Source organism: Carassius auratus, unplaced genomic scaffold (assembly GCF_003368295.1).
Source record: "Carassius auratus strain Wakin unplaced genomic scaffold, ASM336829v1 scaf_tig00021147, whole genome shotgun sequence".
Taxonomy (NCBI): Eukaryota; Metazoa; Chordata; class Actinopteri; order Cypriniformes; family Cyprinidae; genus Carassius; species Carassius auratus.
In genome coordinates, this window is record NW_020525085.1 from 423,639 (window position 1) to 446,262 (window position 22,624).

Consider the following 22,624-nt stretch of genomic DNA (forward strand, 5'->3'; position numbering starts at 1 on the left):
GCAAAGGGTAAAATAAAAAATAACAAATCTTTAAACAAATCCTTTTGACTGTATGTAATGTATAATGTAGAAATAAAATGGGGAAAAAACATGCAAGAAATTTAACAGACTAATAAAACTATAAAACGGATGTCATGGATTTCACAATTCTTAAAGGCATAGGTCTGCATGACCTTGTAATGCCTTAATATTGTAACTTTTGTAATATTTTATTATTATTATTATTATTTATTTATATTTATATATATATTCATTATAAAAAGCATGCTTTATAAAGGTTGTATGAAGTCTTACAGCTTAATGACATAGTAATACTCCAAATTAACCCTAACACCATACTAAAATATATAGATAGGTTCTTTAAAAATAATTGTCAGTGGCATTGTTTAAGAATTGGAATCATTACGACTGTTGGAAAATTCCTAGAATAGCGCATATTAAAATAATGACATGAGCAGTCTGCAATAGAAAGATTTATAACGCTTTACAATCCAATCGTTTAGCAAGAAAGTTTTCAGATAAAACTAAATAGTTATTAAACACAGCAATATGCACATCTTATGCACACACAGACTGCCATTATTCAGTAAATTCATTTTTTGGAAAACCCCACCCCACCCCCTTTTCTGTCTTCTTTTAAAGATTCTTCATCTCACCTGTGCCGTGGTCTGGCAGAAAGTCATGGGTATATGATCTAGGTTTCTTGATCCTTGAGGGAAAGGAGAGGTAAAAGTAAAAAGAAACGAAGTGGGACTTCATTCATTTTGAAGGCAATGCTGTTTTACCCTCAAATGCCATAGCACATAAACAGAAAACTTAAAGATCATATGAGAAAGTTTTCTTTTACTTTTTGATGAAGTGATATCTTTTATGAGCCTCTGAGGTGCATGCATTACCTGGTCGACTCGTCCCAGGACATGAAGCTCACTGATGTTATATCATCTTTAATGCAGGATAATGTAGTTTGTCTTGATGTCTCTGTTGTCCCAGTCCTCCCTGAAGCACAGACTCTCTGGCTGGACCCAAAGTAAAACTGAAAACAAGATGGTACAGCAGAAATCCATAAGCCTTAAACTCTGGTACTCGAGCTAAAATGTCCTTCAGGTTAGCAAAAAATAAAAATAAAATAAACCCTCTGTTTCAATGCACTGATTTGGAGATATTTGAAAATTGATTGTATGGATCTGGGGCTACAGAAGGTTGTATGCCCAGAATGCATAAAGTAGACCTACAGGTACATCTCAATAAATTGGAATGTAGTGGAAAAGTTCATTTATTTCAGTAATTCAACTCAAATTGTGAAGCTTGTGTATTAAATAAATTCAATGCACACAGACTGAAGTAGTTTAAGTCTTTGGTTCTTTTAATTGTGATGATTTTGCCTCACATTTAACAAAAACCCACCAATTCACACCATTTCAACAAATTAGATTATGTCATAAGACCAATAATAATAATAATAAAAAAACATTGAATTTGTGAATTGTTGGCCTTCTGGAAAGTATGTTCATTTACTGTACATGTACTCAATATTTGGTAGGGTAGGGGCTTTAATTGTGTGACATAAACTTACAATTGTGAGAAATAAAGTCAGAATTGTGAGATATTTTTTATAAAAACCAGTAGTCTTTGACTGGCGACTAAATTACACTGTCAAGGTCGAGAAAAGTATGAAAAGCATCAAATAAATCAAAGCATAAACACACATAGAACATTTATCCTCGTTTACTTGGCAGTCTACGGCACAGTCACAAGCTTCCCAGTTTTCATCCAAAATATCTTAAATTGTGTTCCAAAGAGGAACTAAGCTTTTACAGGTTTGGACAACATGGGGGTAAGTGATTAACAACAACATTTTCATTTTGGGGTGGAGTATCCATTTAAGTGCAAATTTCCATGGACATTCATAGGATGCAAATATAGCAGGTGGTGAACAGTGCAAACAGTAAATTGTGGTTCAGTATAAAGATCAGTGTCTGAGTTCAGAGTTGAGCAGACTGACAGCTAAAGGGAAGAAACTGTTTCCTGATCTGCTGGTTCAACAGTGGATACTCTTGTTGCGTCTCCCATACAGGTGGAAGAGTTCAAGGTTAGGGCAGAGGTGGACAGTGGTTACTGTTTTGATTATACGTTTTTATAGTTCACTGAACTGAATTTAAGTTTTTAACATTATTTTTTTGAGGTTAAGCAACATATTTGTGCACATGATGTTTTACTTTTTTTTTTTTTTTTTTACATTTAAAGTGTCTGCTAAATGCATGAAATGAGAAATATTTATTCTTTTCTATCTCATTTCATGCATTTAGCAGACACTTTTATCCAAGGCAATCTACATTACATTACATTAATGCATTCATGGTACAGTATATATTTTATCAATTAATGTATTCCCTTGGTGTTGCTGGCGCCATGCTTTACTATTTCAACTGAAGGAATGCATTTTTACATGAATGTTTATTCTTGTTCTCACTCTCAATAGTCAGCATCCACTGGTATGCTTTAGTGCTTAACTATTAAATGATTATGAGTGTTAAAAAAATAAAATAAAAATAATAGCATTTGCATTCATGAGATTCATCACCCTTGTGTCTAATTGTTGGCTCATTATGTTAAACTAGGACTGAGGAATCCTTCTGAACTCTCCTATTTAGAGAACTCCAAACTGAATATTTTATTTTATTTTAATAAGGGGAATAACTCGCAGAGCTATAGTAAATGCGTCTGGGTATTGGCACAATGCCTCCTTTCTGACTAATGACATCTACGGTGGTTTAACTCTTCAGGTACCTGATGCAGGCACTGTATATGAATGACTTCACTCTGTGTGGAGTTTCAAACTGTGTAGTGCAATCTTAAATTCATTGCTGACTCTATTTTTCGATGCACTGCCTAAGACTTGATGATTTGCATTAAACTTGGTATGCTGTGAATAGACTGTAAGAATAGTTAACCCCAAAATGAAAATGTTTTATTTTACTTTCCTTCCAAACCTGTGTCTTTCTTTATTCCACAGAACTGAAAATAATATTTATGTTTGAATGAGAAACAAACCACCTACTCGTTGCTCATACCAGTGTTTTTAAAACTATGATATCAATTTTGTAAACTGAAATAAAGCCAAAATAAAATCAATTGTATATATATATATACAACTGACAACTAACTGAAATAAAAGTATTGCAATTATTAAAGCTGTTTAGAAGTAGAAAACTTAATAGAAATATTTATGAAGAAAAAGGTAGTCTACTAATAAAAATGGCAAAACCATATAACAAAATTTACTTAATTACTTTAATTAAAATACTTAAGCTAAAAAAACAAACAAACAAACTGTTATGATTGGACTTGTAAGTCTTTGTCTCACACTACCGTGCCGGAAGAAACACAACCAACAAATAATTTTTGAAGATCTAAAAAGAAAATCTCAGAAAAAATATTTACAAATACCGTAAGTATATAAATAATATTGTCTTGCCATCCTGGTAATGCGCTGATACATAAGATATATTATATTAATTGGGACTTTTTTCCTCACAACTCCAAGTTTAAATTTCACAATTTGTATTTTTATTTTAATTGTGTATATTTATTTTGTAAGTTTATATCTCTGTAATTCTGAAAAGAAAATGCAAGATATAAACGTGCAATTCTGAGAAAAGCCAGAAGTTACATAAAAAGTTGAAATTACCTTTTCACTTTTATTCTGTGGCGGGACAAAACAAATATCAGAATTTCAAGACTTCAGAATTCATGCCTCGTCCACGATGCGTTTAGCTGTAGCCACATACATCTTATATCGTATAGGTGTTTCTTCCACATGGATCTGGCCTTTTGGGAGAGGGAAACCGATGATTTTGAAACCGGGTCCCAGAGTGGATAAATTTGAAAACGCCGCCTTTGCATTTTTTGTGTGGTCAGCGAATCCGTAAATTTTTCTGAAACCCATGTCTTGCCCCTAGTCATGTAACCACAACAAAAACATGGACAAACACTGAATGATTGTCTTTTTATTAACTAATAGTCACACAGATTTATAAATGTATTGTTTCATGTTTGTTTGTGTACCATGCGCAAGGTTTATGCGCATAGTCCATAGGTGTTTCTCAATGTCAAGGAAGGATCCTCGGAAGCCAGTATTTCGAGGATGCTATGTCATCGACATCCGTCGAGGACTGTTCCAATGTCAGGATCCTCGGAATTTCAACCAAGGACTGAGTCCTTCGTTCGAAGAATATCCCATACACAGGAAAGGATGGATATGTGTATCCTTCGCGCTCTTCACGCTCTCAAATCACCCACAATCCTATGCGCGCAGCTTTGCTATCTAACGTTAGTTCAAAAATTAAAAAATGTTTAACGTTAACGGTTTTTATTTACGTTACCAAACATTTGTTATAACTGTAGTAAATATAAGTAAAGTTTGACGTTTAAATGCCAGCAAAAATTACTACCGTATTGATATTGTAAATTATACAAATACAAATGGTTAACTGAACCGGACCTGTCATTTAATTGGTTGCATCCACGTTTCTTTTATAAATAACTAGTTAAGTTGTCCAAAGTAATTTAATGATACCATTCACAGCGTTATTCAAACGGACCTTTTCACTGACGTAATGACGAAATTACGTGCACTTGCTAGCCTGTTCCATTTACGTGTTCTCCGTATGCTAAAGAGTCTCACCTAGCCTCTGAAGGAAGTGACTTGGAATGATCAGTCTTACCAAGGAAGTATCCTTGACATTGAGAAACGCCTCATGTCGTCTTTTCCGTTTTTAGTGCATCTATGTGACAGAATTACAGCGCCACATGCTGGTCTGGCATGTATACTACATCTCTTTGTGGTTTCGTGTGGACATGGATATTTCTTGAGATAAGAAAGAAAAAAAGATTGGATTGGGCTAAGTAACTTTGTGTGGACGTAGCCTCAGAGGCCAAGATGCAAATTGTCTGAATTGCAAGAAAGTTTGATTTCTGATTTTAGTCCTAATTGTGAGATAAAGAGTCAATTACCATAGATTTTTTTTGTTATTGAGAAGAAAAATGCAAGACATAAATTAAGAATTCAGCTGATAAAAGGTCAGTAACAAGACAAACTTGAAAATCTGTTTTGTTTTTGTTGTCTCGCTAATAATAATAATAATAAAATAAATAAAAAGTCGCAATTACCTTTTTTTTCTATTCAGTGGTGGAAACAGGCTTCCATAATCTTTCAATAAAGGCATGAAGAGAGATCTACCTTATCCTAAAGGCGTCAGGCATCAGAACTTTTAATTTTACATACTAAAATTAATTTAAATATAGGAAAGAATGAACAGTATGCGGGAGATGGAAAGAATGAGCTCTAACTGTGTCTTATTTCTAGGACTCATTTATCATAATTATGCAACCGAATTGCATGGAGAGATTGCTTATTTTGAGATAAGTGTTGATATTTCTCGAGCCCTCGGGTTGGTCTGTCTCAGTGGGTGTCTCAGGTTGTTACGAATCACATGCTGGAGTTTTGGGAACTTTTGGGATAAATCTGATTAGAACAAGAGCCCCATGGAGCTAGGCATCCGCCTATAGTTGATACATGCACCTTTTTCTTTCAGTTGTTATAGTTTGAGTAATGTCATTTTGTTGGATGCATAAAAAGAATGTTTATTCATTATTAAAAGTAATTTTGTTTTTTTTATAATAATGACACTTGTTTAAAAAATAGAAATTAGTTGTAACCAGTGCCTAAACATAAAAATAAAATTGGTTTATGACCATACCAAGTTAAGAACTGCAGTCAGATAAATATAATTTAATTTCATTGTATTTTAATTTTGAATTTGATGCAGTCAGATATGAATTGTAGTTCTCGCTTCATTTCTGAAACAAACCCTGGCATATGGATAGATAAATGGATAGATGATTACATTGAGTGCAGTGAGTCTCTGTTCATATATTCATAATCTCGAAGACATCGGGTCATGAGAAAATGCTATATGTGCCATTGCTCCTTTACTGGGGTGGCATCCAAAATTAACTGAACTAATGGTTAGTGATTTCCCCCAAGAACCCCCCATCTTACTCCACTTCCATTCCCTGCTGCTTCAATTAAAGAAATGACCCATAAAACAACAGGGCAATAGAGGATTCCAACGGTAAAGAAACCCCTGCCATCTGAGGGGAGTATGGCCTGCTTTAATGAGAACCGTAATTTAATTCATATCATTGAGAGGGAGCTAAATATTTTGTAATGAGACAGTTATATAATGATCAGCACGGATATTATACATAGCATTAATATTCCATGTTTATACATCCATAACATGACATTTTATGAGAATGCAGGGAGATTTTGGTGACAGGAGACAAGAAAACTGAGAATGGATATACTGTAGACATTCTCTAGTGACTGCAGAGGTTTCAGGGATATGGATACTGGTGTTACATCAAGGATGGGGCATCACCTGAGCCATTTCAAGTACCCTGCTACCAATCAGAGCTCCTGCGGGTCGTCTGGGTTTGTATTAGAGTAAAGTGGTACTTTATATCAGCACACATATGGCCTCTCCAGCCCGTGAGAGTCCCGTAGCTTCTGAATCATTCTCTGATCAAAAGGACGGATCTGAGGACTTCTGTGGGAGTAAATGTGTAGCTTTAAGCCTTCACTATACTAAATTAAAAAAATATATATATATATACAGTACAGACCAAAAGTTTGGACACACATTCTCATTTTCATGACTATGAAAATTGTAGATTCACACTGAATGCATCAAAACTATGAATTAACACATGTGGAATTTTATATGGAATTATATACATAACAAAAAAGTGTGAAAATATGTCATATTGTAGGTTCTTCAAAGTAGCCACCTTTTGCTTTGATTACTGCTTTGCACACTCTTGGCATTCTCTTGATGAGCTTCAAGAGGTCGTCACCTGAAATGGTCTTCAACAGTCTTGAAGGAGTTCCCCCGAGAGATGCTTAGCACTTGTTGGCCCTTTTGCCTTCTGTGTGCGGTCCAGCTCACCCCTAAACCATCTCGATTGGGTTCAGGTCCGGTGACTGTGGGGGCCAGGTCATCTGGCGCAGCACCCCATCACTCTCCTTCTTGGTCAAATAGCCCCTTGATGCCTTCAGTGTAAGAAAGTGAAAAGAAAGTGACGTGACATTCAGCCAAGTATGGTGACCCATACTCAGAATTCGTGCTATGCATTTAATCCATCCAAAGTGCACACACACAGAGCAGTGAACACACACACACACACACTGTGAACACACACCCGGAGCAGTGGGCAGCCATTTGTGCTGCAGCGCCCGGGGAGCAGTTCGGGTTTCAATGCCTTCCTCAAAGGCACCTAAGTCATGGTATTGAGGGTGGAGAGAGAACTATCCATGCACTCCCCCCACTCACAATTCCTGCCAGCCCGGGACTCGAACCCACAACCATATATATATAATGTAAAATCTGATCGTGATATGATTCTCAAGTAACTTTTTTTTATAATTGTTGTAAACAGTGTGCGGTTTCAGATTTTTTTGTAGAAACCATTATACATTTTTTTTTTGTATTTCTTGATAAGAAAGTGCACAAGATCCGCATTTATTTGAAATAGTAATCTTATTACATTATAAATGTCTTTACTGTCACCTTTGATCAAATTAATACATCCTTGATTACTAAAATAATAATGAAAAAAGCCAATAAATAAAAAAGGTATTGCATGTGATTGTGTTGCATTGTTGCAGTGTTATTATGAGGGTGGAAAAATTCCTTGAGGCAGGAAATTTGTTTAAGACCAGAAGCACTGTAAGAACAAGAAGAGTTTCTGTCCTAAACAGCCTGACCTCCAAGAGTGACCCCACAAGACATTTTTTTTTCTTGATTGTGTTTATTCAGCCCATGGTGGAATCTCTTATAAAAATCCTGATGAAAATAATAATATTAAATGAATTTCACTTACAATACTTCACTCTCTGTTAAAACATTGCACACTTGCAGTGGTGTTTGACTTTATAGTCTTCTTACATGTTGTGTATTGTGGTGGTAGCAGCAGTGGGATTCATACACCCTCTCCATTACTGCCTCCATGTAAGCATCTACCAGACCATCCATCTTTCCTCTCTTATGCCATTCATTTTTTTTGTAAATGTCCATTGTCCTTTAAACTTTAATTTTTCCTTGTCTCCCTCCCCAATTCCCACTTCCACTCTCACGGGCAGCCTGTTTAAGGTCACTGTCAATCTTATTATAGAGGAGGGTGTGTAATCACCTCATCCATCCATGCAACCACAACCTGCATCTCCAGACCAACCTGAAGTGCCAGTGTATAGCTAGTACACAAATTCATGCTCAACACGAGACAGCTATATAAATTAACAGTGAATTTAATTTATTTATTTACTTTTCTGTCTGGATTGACGGTCGAAACATAGTTGAAGTAGGTCACCTCCATCAACATCCCCAGAGCTTGCACAGTCCGAAACCACTTCCTGAGATGATCAGGAATTCGGTAACATTTGGCAGTTTTGATTTATATCCCATAATTGTGTTATTTTAGATCTGTATCTGCTTACATATGCGATCACTTGTTCCTGCTATACTTCTTCACTGGTTTGATCCAGAGATTCAGTACTCTTTCAGAAGATGCGTTAAAGCCTTTAAAAACAAGATCTTACGTGAAAAAGTTTGATCACACACACCTTGTGTTATTTTAATCTTGTTGCTGTATTGATTTTATCGTAGAGTAGTTATATAAATAGAATACAATGTAATTGGTAGAAAATTAGCTGCTGTTGCCATGTGAAAAGCATTAGCTGTTGAAATGGCATTAAAACATCCATCTACCTACTAGTACGAGCAGCTAGTAACCACTTTGTTGCTAATCTAATAACCAGTTAGAAACTAGTGTTCCAATGTACATCCAGTAGACATCAAGACTTGATTTTCCAGTAAGTTTATAAGACAAATACTGGACACGATGTAATAATAAACACCGCATTTGTAGCTCAACATGGCAGGAAGTTTCCTGTAATGCAGTCAGAGACATGATAACAACATACTCTGCGCGACATGGGGAGAAAGTCATTAGAGAAATCAAAGTGGTGAACCCGATGTTCCAATATATCTTTGTCAGCCGGCTTCATTTCCTTCAAACACACTAGATGACCCTGTCACAAAGATGAATGTTCATCTTTTCCTCCACTGATGTCATTTTGTCTTGTACTTGTACGCTTTTAGAAAAAGCGTGTTTAATTTTATTTTACATACAGGTGTCGTTTGTCTGAGTCTGCCAGCATAGATGCAGCTTTACATGCTTCCCAAAACACACACAAAAAACACAACAAAATCACTTTCTCCTTTTTTCCCCCAAATCCCACTTGGTCGGTGATGTGGAATGGGGCCCTTCAGAAATCTCCCAGCCTTTATTTGGATGGATTGAGAGGGGTTAATCTCAGCAGTTGAAACAGGTGCTATTCTTCTTCTGAATACCAACACAAGAGAGGAGAAAGCGGGACATTTTCCCAAAGAGGAAACGCATAGTGAATCTCATAAAGATGTGGAAAAGGTCAACGAGAATGCAAACAAGAAATATTTCAAACGAGGACGTGTTTGCTTGATTAGCTGAATATAAAAGACCAAATAAGGAATATTAGTCCAGCCGAGGCTCATCTCTCTTTGTGTGATTTCATCTGGGAGAGTCCTTGCATTGATGAAGATGAAACAAATTCTAGTTAACGTCATCACATCATGTTTGTCTTTTAATCAGTGGTTGTATGGCGAAACAAGTGCCCACACTTTCCTAACGTTTCCTCATAAATCTACCTGGGTTTGTGTAGGTGTGTGTTATATGTTCCTCTACAAGTAATTAGAGGATTAGAGCGTCTGTCTTTCTGATGAGGCAGGCAGTTATTCTAATCTTGTCACCGCAGCTGCTGTAGCTCTCAGGTCTTTGTTTGTTAAATCTTGTTATTTAGACATCTGCTGGCTTCATTTACACCTCTTGCTGATCTCTTTCCATTGTTCTGACAAAAACAGACATGCACTGATATTTTGAGATTTCAGATATGCAATGTTTTGTTTATTCACAATCTTGCATTTATGTGTTTGTTCTCAACAGCACTCGTATGCATTCAGATGGCAGCGTTTTCAGCACAACTGATTTCAGCATTGATGATAATAATAATAAGAAATGTTTTTGAGCAGCAAATCAGCAGATGAGAATGATTTCTGAAGGATCATGTGAAGGCTTGGAGTTACGATGCTGAAAATTCAGTTTTGATCACAGGAACATATGCATTTCAACATATTTTGAAATAGAAAATAAATATTTTAAATTGTATTAATATTTCACAATATTATGATTATTTTCATTTTTTTTTATCGAATTAAACATAAATACAGCCTAGGGCAGCATAAAATATATAAATATTTTTTTCACTCATTAAATTAGTGCACATTATGAATGTAACCAATAGCCATGATGTTTTTGTGAGATTTGCATTCTGTCATGCAACATGCATTTAACCATTTTTATATTGATTCATTTGTACAGCGTTGCATGTGGATTGTCATGAAAACAGGAAGCAGTTTGCCATTTATTAAAAAAATAAAATCTTATCTAAACTTTTAATGCTCTTTTGCTGCCTTGCAATCATTTTAATTTTATTCAGAAAATGCAAATTTGTCTCATGAGTCACTAAAACTGTTTTGGACTGATTTTTAGCAGCTGTTACATATGTAAATAGTGAGTAGACTCTGAAAGGAATCATGTTTTTGTGGCTAATTTTCTCTTTTATACAATTATGTGTCCCCTGTCTTTGCCCTCATTATTAATCATTGTGCAGTTTCCCATCACCCTCTGGTGCACATCACCTTCTAGTTAGAGCACTGATTCAATTTTACAGTGTTTGATATGAGCCACATTTAAAAGGTTATGTGAACACCCTCACAAAAATCTCGAGCAACAAAGTCGAGCAGAAAATGGTAATTGAGTGTTTGCTCGGCACGGTGAACACAGCGAATACATGATTCATCTTCACATTACAGACATGTATTGTTGTTTCCACATGTAATAGTGGTAAAGTGGGTTGGATTTGTTTCCACTGGGCATTGATTCTGTGTTCTTTCATTGGCGTGTGGGCAGCAGGGCCGTGCTCCTGACACATCTGATCTGTTGTCTTGTGTATAGGGTGAGCAACAGGAAGAGAGGAGAGCATGAACCAGGGCTAAAGACAGAGAGCCTGTGGTTATTACTGCCACCTTCACTTTGAAAATAGCTGCTGGTTGTGACTCCGGGGCCCGTTCTTCATACCTCACTTAATACATCTGAGATGATTTGAAAGATGCCAGATCTTCTAATCGTGAAAACTGATCTCTGGCTAATTTGGTTCTTCAAACGAGTTTGCGTATTTGATTAAAATATCTGGATTAAGATGTTTAAGATTACCGCATGTCCTCGTGTTCCCAGTAAAGGGCAGATGTATTGAGACTCGAAACCACGATCAGCTATGCAACGATTGGCTGGCGGCAAGACAGCAACGTAATAACATCAAATATTTAAAGAAAGACACCTGACGAAAAGCTTGACAATTTTTTGGACCTTTTCAAGGAAACAGAAAGGTGAACAAAACTACATAAATGTTATAACAGATAAATGAAATGTGCTCTGTTTTTATTTTATTTAATATTTTTTACATGATTCCCAGTTGGACAGGCTTTACATTTTTAGTTCAGTGTTGTAATTATCAATTCATGCCATTTTTATCTTCGAAGCAGATTTCTTATGTGACCGCTTTAATGAAAGTTTCTTAAGGGTGAAGATCAAGATGTCTGCATCTCCTACACTCCCATGATAGCTGTCAGCATTCAAATTAATGCACAGCTCAGATGAACTGTACAGCATTGTGTGTGTAAGAATCCAGTACAGTTAAAAAGTTATTATTTTATCACAAATAAATCTAACAATGGGTAAAGATGGCTGTGTCGATAATATTATAGATTACACAACATTATATTGATATTTTTTTAAATACATTTTTAAATGATTATTGTTTTATATGATTGTCCCTGGATCAATAGGATACTCTTGTAATAGCACTGGCTGGGATAGATTTTAAATATCAGTTCCACTTCAAATGATGCAATCTAATCCTGTTTACATAAAATAAGCCTGCTCCCGAGCAGGTTTAACATACAGACCTGTTGTTATGACAGCAAGACCTGGATGAGCTTCGAAGAACCTAATAATCCAAGATAGTGCCAAATCGTCATCAATTAAATCCAACTGTGTTAGTGACGCACAAAGAATGGGGACCCGGTGTCAGTGTAGATGTTAAGATGTTTCTAAAAGCAGGGTTTTCATGGTGAACTGGAACAATAAATTAATACATTTTTCCTTTATGTTTATTCATTTAGAATGGCTTTGAAACTATTTTTACTTTTTATTTCCTCAGAGAGAGATACACTTCTAAGAATTGTGAGATCTTTACTTAGAATTCAGACCTTTTCTCGCAATTTTAATAGTTTTTGCACCATTTTGTAGAATACACTATATTTTTTTCTTGAATTTATTTTGATTTTAACTCACAATCTTGCAGGTCAGAATTGTAAGATATAAACTCAGCTTTGTTTTTTTTTTTGTTTTTGAGTCAAAATTAATAAACATAAAAGTTAATTAATTCTTTTGAGTTTTCAAGATTGCAAATCTGTTTTATTTTACAACTTAAAAAAATAAATATTTAGAGTTTACGCAAAAAAATTTGGCATAGAAAGAATTTTGACTCAGAAACTGCTAATACATTTCACAATTACAAAGTAATGACAACTAACACATTGAATTAAACGTGACATAGTAGAAAGACATCGTTTACAGTGTAACAGAGGCACTTGAAATGTATAATAGCATTGTCCTGTTCATAAAAAAAAATAAAAGAAAAGAAAATACTCATAATTTTAGGTTCTTCAAATAAGCATATTGGTTTAAGCATTCTTTAAAGTGCTGAAAATGTATGGTTTTCAAGTAAAAGAAAAGAAAAGAAGTTTTTAGTTAAACTTAAGGTTCTCTTATGACATCAGGATGTAAAACATCATTGGGTTTTAATTGGAACATTTATTTTTAAGAGTGTGGCATGAATCTGCACAAGATCGCTTTGTCATTCTCCTGTAAAACGTCCTCATTCTGTCTTATCTGCTGTGGGTCGTGAGCAGAGGTGATGAGATGACTTCATTTTGCTGAGATCAGCGGTCTGCCTTAGCTAATTACATTGGATGTAATGTAATCTGTATTATCTGCCAAGGAAATATGGAGGCTATGTGATTTAGCTCATGGAAATTCTCCGAGCACACTTGGTCGTCATTTACTCACCCTCACTATGTGGTTAAACCTACTGTGGAAAACAATGTAGATGATTTCAAGGAAGATAATCTTTCTAAATAAAGTGTTTTGGGGGTCCTGCTAAAAGTCTTTGGAGAGGCCAGTAAAGAATCAACACTGGATTGATGTTATGAGGAGGACTGAGTCAAGCCTTTTGCGGGCCGTTTGACTTGGATAAATGATATTAAACGCTAGTATGCAAAACAGTCTTTCCAGCAAACTAGCCACCTTTGTTATCAGTTGTGTTGTGTTTGCTCTAAGATTTTGGTCCCTGGAGAGTGGCGTAAGAGGAGGACTGAGTCTGATTTCTTTGATTATGGAACAGTGTAGATCTGCCAAATAAATTTTTATCTGTTTGTCATCAATCCTGCCACTTCAGTGCTGCTTAAGATATCGATTTGCTGGACTTCCCTTCAGTACCTCCTCTTTTAAACAGAATAAACAAAAATAAACAAATAAACTAAAATAAATGGTCGCAAGTAACACCTGGTGCTCATATGTTTAGAACAACCACATTTTTGTAACACAAGAATTTGAAAACAAATGCTATACCCTCAATAAATCAGAAAGATACTGTAATACATAAATATACTGTACACACACACACACACACACACACACACACACACATATATATATATATATATATATATATATATATATATATATATATATATATAGAGAGAGAGAGAGAGAGAGAGAGAGAGAGGATAGATAGATAGATAGATAGATAGATAGATAGATAGATATATAGATAGATAGATAGATAGATAGATAGATAGATAGATGAAACCTCTTCTTGATGTGGATGTGTTATGACATGCACTTAAGTCATAAAAAATTGAACATGTCTCGTAGAAGTATACATCTAGTTATTTTTAAACTGTGATTTTCACTCCCCCTTTTTACACTCGATCGCTCAAACATGAGCTTCACCGTTTTGTTCTCTTTATAAATCATTACCCCGTAAATCTAAACCCAGTTAGTTGACAGATATATGCTTTACGGTAATAGGAGTTGTAAAGCAATAATGTGTACTGTCCAAAAAAAAAAAAAAAAAAAAAAAAAAAAATCTCATTTTTTATGATTTTCCATTTCTTAAAAATTCATTGTGATTACGACCATAACTAGCTTTAGTTCTATAATTACACAAGGCAAAACAGAGCACCTGATGTGTGGGAATCAGCAGGCTCTGAATGCAGTTCACAGAGGACACTAAATAGGTCTAAGCTCCTGCCAAGGGGCTGCTGGGGACATCTGCCCTCTGTGCTCATTAAGTGGTTATGATTTTCCTGCTAACACCTCAATGTCAATATCCCCCAAACTTAATTAACTAAAGCCCAACCTCTGCTCGACAGTCTTCACCAGTAAGGAACATTTTATAACAGCATTCTACTGAAGGATATTTTTGATATTGTGTGCAATTAGTGGTTATTTATCAATGCTGAAACCCCCCCAGAACACCTTAGCATATATGGTTTACTGAACCATTAGACTGCATATATATATATATATATATATATATATATATATATATATATATATATATATATATATATATATATATATATATATATATATATATATATATATATCAATACATATAATGCAATGCAATACAATGCTGACTGAGAGAGTCTGATTAATATTAATATGTGCTAATATTAGTAACAATAAAAAAAAGTAAAATGTGTGATCATTCAGTGAAATACTGGCGCGTCTGCGAGCGCAGCAGTCTTGATTGCAACCATAAAATGAAATTCACATGCAGGCATTTCCAGACAAAGATACCTATATCTGTATCTACTGTATGTAAGCTTGTCGTCTGGCACTCAGAGCAGCGATGTGTTAGCGGTGGCGTCCAGGGACACTACAGAGCAAATGCCAGTGAATTCTGCGACATATGTGTGCTGGTTTAAAGAGATCCAGCGTCAGACAGGCATCTCATTAGAAACCCTCAAAAGATCAGTAGAATTGTTTCTTGGGAGCATTTCTTTCCTGAAAAAAAAAAAAAAAAAAAAAAATATATATATATATATATATATTAATGGCAACCACCAATCCGCCAATTACTGTTGTCTTTATGAAATAGTTTTTTCCCCTAATATTTAAACACTGACTATAGCCATTCAAAATTACAGTCTAATTTGGATCTATAAATATTAACATTTATTAGACATAAAAAATTAACAACAGCTAAATTAAGTGAACTTAAAACAATCCTCACATAAACCCATTGTAATATATGCTTTATTTGCCTGTGTCCTTCAGCAAGTAGGAGGTATACAGAAATTGAACAAAATTATCTAAATCTAAATTCTAGATTAAATATAGATTAATCCTTAAAGCTACAAAAGTAATTGATTTCCTCTAGTTTTTTTATTTATTTGATGAACAGACATCACAGCAGCTGGGTTATTAGGATATTTTGGTTGCTTTAAAAGCCTCCTCTGCTGATTTGATCTGACACGCATCACATTTTTCACAACTCTTTACCTTTTCTGACCCACTTCAGTGGCCAGTTGCATAAACATAGCCACTATGTTACGATTGTGTCTTAAGAGCTAGTTTCATCGACTAATCATTTAAGCTGATATATATTTTGCACAGGCAGTGTAAATATTTTAGTTCCCCAGACATGAGGTGATTCAGTCTGGGAATTCATGAACTCAGTCCCCATGGTTTTCAGAGGACAACCTAATAGAGACATACTGTACTTTAGCACAATTTAGCGTAATGTTTTCATAAGGTCATCATGCTATACAAACACTGGAGACAGTGCTATTTGCTCATGGAAATCATCGATTCCCTTGGCACGGAGTCAGTGTTTACTGAAGTGCTAGTCATTTGTTTCTCAGGTCAGAAGAAAAAAATGAACATTCAACACAAGCAACGTTATCTCTGCACTACCAGCGTTGCACTAATATCGACATTATAATTACAGACCTCCATCGTATCCTCACTTATGGCCTATTATAATCATTAATGACTTGTTTCTCCTCATTATAGATCATTAGGTGATCAATTGGCAAGCCTTCGCTTCTGTCCAGACACATTGGCCCTTTTCCTGATCCGGCTGTCTTGTATATCACCTCTGTTCTCTCACGAGGAGGTTTGGAGGAGATGAAATGCCCATGGCCTCAGCTTGCTCAGCGTGTCCTATTAACATCACCACCGAGTGCAGCAGGTATTGGAAACTTGACAAATATTCCTCACAGGTCCTGCATGTTGAGCCTGATCCATAGGCTCTGTCACAGAGGAATGTGCCGAAGAACTCAGGTCACTCACACCGCCGTGATCCCTTGACCATGATGTTTCCCTATTTTTAAATTGCAATTCTATATTTGGTACCTCACTTCAAATGAAATTCAAATTCAGGACCTGAACTGCAATTTCTGAATGGTGCACAATCCTGCTCTGAGCATCTGTTGCTGTAGTTTACCTGAGAGAGTTTTCAGACTAACCTATGTCTTCTTGACTAGGTCTTCTGGAGTCAAGGAGCAAAATGAGTCTTCTGACCAGATTTGGTAACCTGGAGAGGAAGTTTCCGCATTCCAGGTGGTGAGCAAAGAGACTTAGCTGTTTTCTTCGACTTCACGAACTGACAGGTGTAGAGTTTAGCCTGGAGAAAACCGTCAAGTACTGTCAGATTCAGCTCAGAACAGATGTTCTCAGGCTGATGGTTCATCTCAGAGGTTTATGTGAGAATTAGGTGGCTTTCATTCAGCTGTGAATGAGGCCAGATGTCACCCACCGTGAGGGAAATTAAAGAAGAGTTTAGATCTGTTCAGGAGTTGCCTCCGAAGAATTGTTTTTCTGTGTCGGCCGCGCAACTTTTCAACTTTGATCCAGTCAGTTATACCCCAGTGATAGCAGAATTGGTCAAGGTTTCCTCAGGGAGAGCCACAGACAGATTGAAAGATTGAATCCATTCAGTGGTGCGAATCAAAGGTCAGTGAGGTCAGTGCAGGTGCTGCATGAGGTCCACCTCCCAGATCACACTGCTATTTCTCTCCCCTGTGTCGGTGTGACACTGTTTGCCTTTTTACCCATTAGAAGCAGCTGTCAGCAGAGCCTGAAAACACATTTTGCGTCTCAAAACTAGTCAATAACGTCCACACAAGATGAGCAGATAGAGTTAAGCAGACAGGCCGCAGCACAGTGGCTGAAATACAGGCTGTTTCCCCTGATAAAGCCCATCCACATATCAGCACCGGAGATAAATCACAAGGAAGCCAAGGCCTGCTCACAAGCCGCACCAAAAGCTCTCGCCCACATATATTAGCTATTTGCTAAGTGTTCAAGATAACGAACAGATCTCCACGCACACACAAGCTGTTACACGTAAACACAACACAAAGTTGTGGCAGCTTTCTGATTCAGCAAGAGCGACTGGGCTTTTAGGAGCACGTCTCATTCTTGTTATTTAACAAATCCATACGCTCTCCTCACAAAAGAGACGGTGGCAAGATAAAGACGCCCAGTATTGACGTTCAAGAGCAGACCTGGATAATACATCATCCCAGAAACCCATTTTCAGGTGCTGGATAAATCTACAGGGGTTCTTTCACCGTTTGGAGGGCTGTGGCTGTGTAGAAGAAAACACAACAAAGAAACAGGGAATTCAAGAGAAGGCAAGTCCCTTCCTCCCTCAGGGGCCTTTGGTCGCCGAAAATCAGACTCAACAGACTTAGGCACACTCTTTAGGCACCTGTGACCAACACTTGGAGGGAAGCAATTGTACTTTCTCCCTGTTCTGGGAGAGTTTTTTTTTTTTTTTACCAAAAAATCAGTGATGAAAGCACTACCATGAAGTTGAACTGTTAAACTCTTGCACTCCTAAAAATAAAGATTTTTACAGTTACGTCATAGAAGAACCATTTTTGGTTTCTCCAAAGAACATTTCAGTGAACAGTTTTAAAAATAAACTTTTTTTTTTTTTTTTCTAGTAGGAAGAACATTTTAATAATCCAAAGATCCCTTTTCCATGATAAATAAACTTTTGTCCAATGGAAATGTTCCATGGATGTTAAAGTTCTTTATGGATCATAGATCCAAATTAAGAACCTATTATTTTTAAGAGTGTAGGGGAGAATTCAATAGGAATTCGGGACCCACTTTATATTAAGTAGTCTTAACTACTATGTACTTACATTTTAATTAATAATTTAGTACAATGTACTTATTGTGTACATACATGTTTTTACATTGTATTTATATTATAAAAAAACTACATGTAATTACATCAGTATTTAATTTCTGTAATTACATTTATAATTACACTGTTGCCCCTTACTTTACACCTTAACCCACCCTTAAACTTACCCATACCTCCAACCCTCTCCCTAACCCTACCCCTATCCCACCTCAATAGCAGCAAAAGTGTTTTACAATACAATATGAACACAATAAGTACATTGTACTTATTTTTTATGTAAGTACATAGTAGTAAAGGCCACCTAATATAAAGTGGGACCGGAATTCATTTTAATAGCATTAATAATTATTGCATTATACTAATCAGGTTCTGAATCGTTATTTAAATATAACCAGATGTGGATGGGGCTTTAACTGGAACAAAAGCAAACACAATGCTGTTCAAGATTTTTTTTTAAATCACAATTTTTTACTTTTTTTTTTTTTCATTTTGAATGAATTTTGAAAATTAAAATCATAGTAAAAACATCTTAATATACTTTAAAATATAATTTATTCCTGTGATGCACAGCTGTATTTTCAGCATCATTACTCCATTCTGCAGTGTCACATGATCCTTCAGAAATCATTTTGATATGCTGATTTGCTGCTCAAGAAACTTGATTATTATCAATATTGCTTCAATATTGCTTCATATTTTTGAGGAAACTGTGATACTTTTTTTTCAGGTTTCCTTGATGATAAATGAATAAATATTTATAGAATATTTTCTGAGATGTTGCATTCCCCCGAAAGAGTTAATTCTCATTAATACTGCATTAGTGTTTTATTTAGAGTTTGCATGGGGTTGAAATGCTCTAGGTGAAAACTGTTGAGATTCTCTCTGTGTTTTATAGGCAATTTTCAATCATTGTCCGGTGAAAAAGCAGCATTCTGTGATTCTGTCATTCTGTGTCCCTGGTTGACAGAGAGGAAGGTGACAGTTTAACTACCATCTAGTGATAAAGAGGCAAGGAAAAGTGCTGTGAGGTTTATTCCTCCTCTCTGACAGCTTCTCTCTCACACACACATTCAAACACATGTGTCAGACCTCACTAAATAACACCGAGGAGAGAGAGCCAGAGGCTGAGGTGAAGGTCACTCACTGTAATAAGACAGCACTTCTCAATAACGACCTTCACAAACCTCAATTTCTACAAGAATGAGATTGGGCAGGAGGTAGCGTCAGGGCTACACTTGAGCTGGACACTGATGTCTTCATCCTATAGAAGCTGGTCCTGACCCAGACCTCCTACGGCATCCTTAAGCCCTCTGAAAGAGCAGATCGGCACATGTAGACATTTTACTGATGTTTGAAGCATTGGTCTCAAGAGTGAGGACTGATTGCTTACTGTTGTTATTTATGTATTTATTGCATAAATATTTAAATGGATACACCTGACAATCCTTGACATGTCATACTTTTACACAACAATTCTTCATTCTTCCTCAATGTTCATTACAGATCCCTCAGTCCATGGTCTATTAATCTGCCAATCTGTTCTAGTGGCTACATACTAAGAATAACTTAAATGCTTCCGTCAAAGAATTCAGCCTTTAAAGAATCAGTGAAGTCAAAATAGTTCATTGCTTTTGTCAAAATTGTGTTGCTTTTAGTACATGTCTGTAAATGTTAAGTTCATGTGTATAATGTTTCTTCCTTTTTTAATGTAGGTATTTATTTATTATTTATTATTATTTACTTTGTTTTTTTTTCCATTTGATTTTGTTTGTGTGTTGGTTTTGGATTTTAACGTTTTGCTTTTTTGTCTGCTTTGTTTCATTTTGTTTTGCTATGTTTTTATTTTTATTTAAGTTTTGCTTTCTTTTGTTTTAAACATTGCTCTTCAGAACAAATCATTTGGATTTGTTTTGTATATATTTTTTCTTATTTTATTTTAAATATTATTTACTTTTGTTTTGTTATAAACTTCTTTATTCTCCACATACTTTATATATATAGGAACTGCTTGTCCAGCATTTATGGGTTAAAAATGTCCAGTTTATAGAATTCACATTTTCAGGTTGTTACTTTATTATAAAGAAGCCTAGAATGATATGTGAGACAAAAGTATTCTGAAACATATTGATAATCATTTTAAAAACTGTATTTCACCATCTGCAGTTCTGCCCTATTGACTTTTCTCTTTTCTTTTGTCCTATTGACCTTCATCTTTTTTATTGAGCACCGTAGTGTGAATGATTTAAAATACTTTATTTTTTATTTTTATAATATACATTTCAATTAAACTCTCCTTTTATGTTCTTGAGTTATAAATACAAATATTCAATCCCATGCCCAGGGAGTGTTAGTTCTACCGCATTGCAGGCATTAAAACACTTCATAAGAATACGTTTTTATTAAGCAAATGATCACTTGATCCTTAATGGTCCAGTTAGGGATGACCCACCATAAAATAAAAATTATACAATAATAATAATAATAAAAAAACCTTTAGATGAGAGGCAGAGAAGAGACCCTGGATTATTAAGCACCATATGAAAGCAAAGGGAAAACTATGCTGTATTTGACAGAAGCCTCATAGGAATGGATGTTTATTGGCTTCTCTTGCTGTAAATCACAGATTGGTCCACAGAGAAATTTGGTTAATAGCGCAGTCAACATTGTTAATATGTTGGCCGCTGGATGCAGACTGCAGAGTGCCTCCGATATGTTCCAGTGGAACTGTAAACACATATCCAAGTGCTTATAGTTTGTTAGAAGAATTATATCAGTTAATTTGCAGCGAATTATTAAATGCACAACACTGCACTGATGATCTGAGTTCTGCAAAAGTTCAAGAGACGGCAACGTACAGACGGTTTTTGTTTGTGTACCACCACATCAAATGACCAGCATCATTTACTGTGAATGAGAACATTCAGTGGTCCTGCATGAGAAATGACTTGGATTTGTTTTAAACTGCTGTGTGACCTCAGTGACCCTGATAACAAATCTGTGCTTCCTCCCACAGTGTTTTAATTAAGGCAAAACAATGGCACTGCTGAGGTGTATTGCTGTGAAAATGTGCAGCTTTCATAGGGTCAGTTTGAGGTTTATACGGAGTAGCATGTGAAAGGTCACTGATGTGTTTATGAGCTGCAGTTTATTGCTTTATGTAGAAGTTTTTGGTAGAAGGTTAATGGGGTATTATCATAGTATAAAAAAGATCTATATGCTTCCTGAAAACAATATTTCTGTATTGTTAACAATAATACTGCACATGGGTACTAATTAAATCAAACAAATGTGTCACTGAATATTTTCAATTTAAAAAAAAGAAGAAAAAAAAGTAAATATTTTGGGTTTGGGTTTGTAAGAGTTTGTTTTTGATAGAAGTCACATGCTTACCAAGGCATGTGATATTATATTATATTATATTATATTATATTATATTATATTATATTATATTATATTATATTATATTATATTATATTATATTATATTATATTATATTATATAATTCAATTAATAGAACATTTTAAAGAAGAGCATTTATTTGAAATATATATTTGAAACATTACAAACATCAAAACTATGAATTTCACTATTATAATAAAACTAATTTGGAAGAAAAATGAAATATGTAATACATAAAATACATGTAATATATGAGTACACATATAATCTTATACGTATTGAGTTCATACACTGACTTCTTAAAAAGAAAATCTTTGCTGACAGGTAACTTTGGATATTTTGCAGATGAACACCAGAGACTCAAAGTGAACACAAAGTGTACTTTCTCATGATATTTTCTGCATTTCTGTTGAACGTGAGGGTTTATGAGAAAGGAGTTTAATCTGTAAATAAACTGAGATAGACGCAGTATGCGACTTTTCATTAATGCAGTGCCAACATGAATAAATTAAACTCATCACTGTGTTACTATTTATTGTTTTGCTGTTTCCTGTTTTATTTGTGCTGTTGTGTCATGCTTGTCAGCTTCAATTCTTTGTCATATGCTGATTATTCTGAGCTCTTGTGTGTGTGGTTTTATTCTAGTATTCAACATCTTGGTGGCTCAATTTACCTCTTAAGCAACCTATTCACTGTCTGTCACTCAAGATG